At 45.2% G+C, this 5404-nt stretch overlaps 1 long non-coding RNA gene across 1 annotated transcript; it reads left to right on the forward strand.

Moving 5' to 3' along the window:
- Positions 1–219: 219 nt before the first annotated feature.
- Positions 220–3736, forward strand: LOC308597022. The gene is made up of 3 exons (XR_014012806.1): positions 220–274; positions 424–545; positions 3458–3736. It is a non-coding gene; the product is annotated as an uncharacterized lncRNA (long non-coding RNA).
- The last annotated feature ends 1668 nt before the right edge of the window (positions 3737–5404 follow it).

Raw genomic sequence — 5404 nt, forward strand, 5'->3', positions numbered from 1 at the left:
TTCCCACTTTTTGTCTCTGTGAATGTGCCATGTGGCAGTCCTCTCAATTTCACAGCCTGTTGCAGTCTGGAGTTATTTTCTTTGCAACAGTGAGTTGTTGTTTTTTTAATGCCATGAAGTTTCTAGACAATCACATTTTATGTTCTATGACCAACTGTGAAAGGAGGAGACACTGCAAATCCAAATCATAGTACATTTTCTTTACCCTCTCAAAGGTTAGCAGGATACAGCAAGGATAATTTCATCACTCTCGCTTAGCCTGACAATTATTGCGGTAAGACTGAAAGGGATCACACTTTAATAGGCTTTAAAGATCTTAGTCAATCGGGAGCCTGTGCTTTACTCCCAATTTTGTTAATTAAAGTTGTGCCTCAGTAGCCACAGAGGAGTTGTTCAGGATTATGGTTTATTATTGTCTTGCAGGGTCATGGATTATTGTGCAAATGTACAGGAGGAAAGCTTGGTGTCAACTTAATTGAGCAAACGATGACATCTGTGAGAGCATGATTTTTAATTCACCATTATTTCTTTATCCACAACTTCAGGTAAGCTAATTTATACAAGGGGTTTTCTGTGGTTTCCACAGTAGGGCACAGATGTAGCAAAGTTGGGAACAGCATACCATTTCCAAACTGTGCCACAAACAAACAGAGTTTAAATAATTTTGTTTCAGTTCCCTGTTTATAGAAGGCTACAAGAGAGGGCATTACAGTGGTACCTCGGGTTACAAACACTTCGGGATACAGACTCCGCTAACCCGGAAGTAGTGCCTCGGGTTAAGAACTTTGCCCCAGGATGAGAACAGAAATTGTGCGGTGGAGGCGTGGCGGCAGTGGGAGGCCCCATTAGCTAAAGTGGTACCTCAGGTTAAGAACGGTTTCAGGTTAAAAACAGACCTCTGGAACGAATTAAGTTTGTAACCAGAGGTACCATTGTATTCAACTGGAAGGGAGTCAAAGACTGCACTTGTGGGTTTCACTAAGACCCTGCCTTCTTATTTTGCAATAACTGAATCACTGCACCAAATTTCAGATACAGAGAATGATGGCCAAAAGAGCAGTATAAGACAGGATGGTGAAAACAACACAGACATTTTAATACTACAGAGGTGGCTAATATGTGTCCCTACAGATGTTGTTGGACTCTAATGCCCATCAACCCCAGCCAGAATGGCCAGTGGTCAAGGAAGAAGCAAATTGTAGTTAATCAGCACACCCCCCCGGTCTAAAGAATCTAACCACAACATCTATGCTAGAAACATCAATCATCAATCAGGTAGACCAGTGTTTCCCAACCTTTTTTGGGCAAAGGCACACTTGTTTGATGAAAAAAATCTCGAGGCACACCACCATTACAGCCCCGTGACGTCAGCGCACAGCGTCACGCCGGGAGGGACGCACGAAAGTGTAAGTTTCAATTTTTTCCCCTCCCCCTTGCCGGGGAACCTCCAAGCTTTGGGGGTGGGGGGGGGAGGAGGCAGCAAAGCGAGGCAGGAAGGAGAGCGCGGCTTGGCTGGGTGAGCTTTGGCAGGGGCAGGGAATGAGAGCCGCGAGGCGGGCGCTGCGGACGGAGGCGCTGCCCGCCAAGCTCGCAGGCAGCCAGGCAGGCAGACGGCGAGAGCCCCGCGCTGGGCGGCCTCTCCTCGCCGCCGCCGCCTCGCCTCTCGCCGCCCGACTCGCCCGCCTCCCTCCAGGCAACATCTCGCGGCACACCAGGCAACATCTCGCGGCACACTAGTGTGCCGCGGAACAGTGGTTGGGAAACACTGAGGTAGACTAATATCTGTTTTACTGATTTTAAAAAAATGTTTCTATTGCTATTGTTATTTCTGTACTGTGTACACGGCCGTTGTTGTTGCTGCTGCAGCTGCAAAAGTGTGTTTTATAAATAAACTACATTTTTGACAGTTTGTACCCCGAGCTACAAATATATTACAGTTCTGAAGATGAATCTCACTGCCAGCCGCTCCTGTGACCTTTCCTCTCCTTTCCTCTCTTCTCTCCCCTAAGTCTCCGGACCTAAGCAGATGAGATGATAGAAGACTCCACTTTTCTACAGTCCCTCTTTAATGAAAATGGAGCACATCTGAAGCCAAATGCCAGATGGTGCTTGCTGAGACTAAAACTGCAAAGGGTTCCTAATTAAACCATTAAACTAGGGGTTGAGAAACAGCAGCTCCCTATTTCTTTCCCCTCTGCTTTTTGATAGTCACATAGAAGACGCCCCAGCAGGCTGCATAAAGATCCTTTCAAGCTCACCCCTACATTGATCCTCTGGGAACCCAGAATGGCAAGAGGCAGTTAATTTAAAGCTAATTGAGAAATCTCTTTCCTGTCTTCACATCACCAAACAAGGTGTCAGGGACTCAGCTGGTCTTTGGGCCCCTAACGGGAAGAAAATGTACAGAATAAGGGAAGGGAAGATGCTACATTGTTTTCATTTCTCACACAAAGCATCATGGCCTCTGAGCTTTTCCTGCCTGAACAGCAAGTTAGCTCATCACTTAGAGCTTCTGAAGCATGATAATGGAACCAGAGGTATAATCCTAAATCAACACAAGCTGTAAGCCTTGAAGAAGTCTTCTTGGAGTCACACAGCAGTGTGGTCCAGTGAAAATGACTGCTGTGACAGAGTAAGGGCAGCCGCTGTGAGAATGGGCTGAGGAAAGAAAATATTGAGGAACTACGTAAGATGCAGGGAAGCTAAATCATGGTTGTCAACCACTTTGAGAGACGATTGTGTCTAGAAAGAGGCCAAAAAGCCTCTTAAAGAAACACAAAGAGAAAGGGAGTTATGGGGCACTGGGGCTGCCACGCTGAAAGATCCACTCCTCACAGATGTGGCACAAGCACTATCTGGCACTTGCAAGTTCTGCTGAACAAAGCAGTCAACTGGGCACATAGAGAGCAAGGCAATCCCTCCAGTAACACTGATCCCAAGCTATTATGGGCTTGATATACTAATAGTAAGTCTTTGAACTTGGCTTGGTAGCATGTCAGCAGTTGGCGCAGATCTTTAAGCAGAAGAGAAATGTGCTTCCAGGATCTCACCCTTGTCAGCAGTTGTGCTGCAGCTTCTGGGCCAGCCACACAAAAGTCCCTGGATGTGCATTTGCTTCCATTGCAGTTTGGCAAGCTTAAGCTTTGGAGAGGCTCCTTTGCCTGCAAATTTCATCTGCTTCTGTCAACAGTGAAAACAGCAGCAGTGTAATATGATGGGAGACAGATATCTATATATAGAGAGAGGCATAAATGGAAGCCATGTGGCAATCAGGAACAGTCATTCCCACCCCTGGCCAGAAGTTCTTCCTTAAGCATGATTCCAAAGCTTTCCCCCGCCATGAATGACTTGAACATTGTTGAGGGTCTTCTTGGACCACTTGCTGATTTTTCTAACTATCATATCAATTGTAATGTGCTATGGTAATGCTGTAGGATTTTTAATTCTATTTTTACAGACATGCCGCAGACCACCTGAATGAAGCTTCTGGACTACTGGTAGCCTGTGGACTACAGCTTGGGAGCCCCTGGCATAGATGTCTAACACTAGTCATACAGAGAGTTCACTCCAAAGATGACTTATTTAGCTATCTATCACCCATAGATACTACCCATTCAATTTATCTCCACTGTAATTAGGACAATAAGTTTGCTTAGCCAGAGAAGAAAGGATTCTCAGAGATTTGTTTGTTTGCAGATTTGTATGCTGCCTTTCTGTGATAAAATCAAACTCAGGATGGCCTATAAATAAATAAATATATAAATCATAACAAAAATTAAAAACAAACCTCTGCATCAGTTTTTAAATGGAATAAGATGTGCATGGAATCAAAACAGATGTGCAGCTCTGCCTATGAACCTTCTTCTAGCTTGTGTGCGGAACAGAAGACAGCAATGTTATTTAGGCAACCAAATCTGCTTTCAATGTGTTTCTGAAATGCAAATGCTGTACAAACATCTTCATGTGTGCCAGGACAAAAAGTTCGTCTTAAATCTGCGTACAGGAAGCAAATTGTAGGGAATCAGGGGCTGTACAATGGGATTACCCATCCTATTATTTTCCTGGTACTTCCTTTCTCAATGAGTGATGCAGTCATAAAGACCATGGGTGAGGCAACACATCAGGAGAGTGGTGATCAATGAGTCAGTCCTGGACACAGGACAGAGGAGTGTTGAGCAAACGATCCAGTCTGCTTACAGTGACTGATTAATGTCAGCCTCTGCTCCCTCCAGCAGATGGAAATTACTGTAATGTACTCTATGTGCAGCTGCCCTTGAAGACAGCTAGTGCAAAATGCAGCCATGAGGGTGTTGACTAGCACAACTGTACAAGATGACACAATATCTCCAAAGTGCCTGAGCTCACTCCAAGGTGCTTATTCTGATATATGAAGACATAAACAGCTTTGGTTCCTTCTATCTCAAGGAGCACCTCCTCCTATATTGTCCTGCCCATGTTTTGAGATCTACCATGGAGCCCTTTTATTTATATCATCACCATACAGGCCTCAGGCTGTACTCAAAACAGGGCCTTCTCAGTGGCAGTACCCTAGCTGTAGGATACTTCTCTCTCTCTGCACCCCCCCCCATCACTTTGAGATTAGACTGGCACAGACAATTGATTAGTTTTGAACACCAGGGCGAAACTCTTCTTTTTCACCTGGCCTTTGTATAATTGTGTGGCGTGAAAGCTGCTATAAACAGATTCACCTGGCACACTTCCGCTGTGCCAGGCATTAGCAGAGTTGAAATACAGTCCACAGCAAAGCTTGAGGAAATTGGCCCTGAGTCTTGATTGATGACTGTTCTAAGAAGATTACTCTTTTGCCTGTCATTAAGCTTAATGGTTGCTATTTACAGAGACTGCTGTGGATCCCCACAGCAGCAGATCTGCTTGCATCTCCTCAGCAGATCAAAACCGAAACTCTCTCTTAGTTACACTCACACAACGCACTGTGCATGTCCATGACTTCACTGTCTTATCTTTGCACCTGTGTAAACAATCCAGCTCCACAGCCAGAGTTTCATCCTACATGCAGAAACTCACAAAGACAGTTTTCTGAAAATGAATGACCAATACCCCCAACAAAATGAGGGGTAGCCAATGGGATACCCTGAAGATGTTGCTGGAATACAAATCCCATTATCTCTGATGATTGGCTGTGCTGGCTGGGGCTGATGGGAGTTGCAATAAAACAACATCTGGATGGCTATCCTGGAAAGTTTTGACTTTGCATTGTTTCTCCATCAATAATTGTCTGAAACCTGCTATTTGCCTCATTTTTTAATATTCCAAAAAGTGGTGGGTTCTGCCAGTGGCGTAGCGTGGGTTGTCAGCACCCGGGGCAAGGCAAGTAATTTGCGCCCCCTAACCCGTGGATTTGCACCCCCTAACCCGTGGATTT

This window comes from Podarcis bocagei, assembly GCF_964188305.1.
Source record: "Podarcis bocagei genome assembly, chromosome: 11".
Taxonomy (NCBI): domain Eukaryota; kingdom Metazoa; phylum Chordata; class Lepidosauria; order Squamata; family Lacertidae; genus Podarcis; species Podarcis bocagei.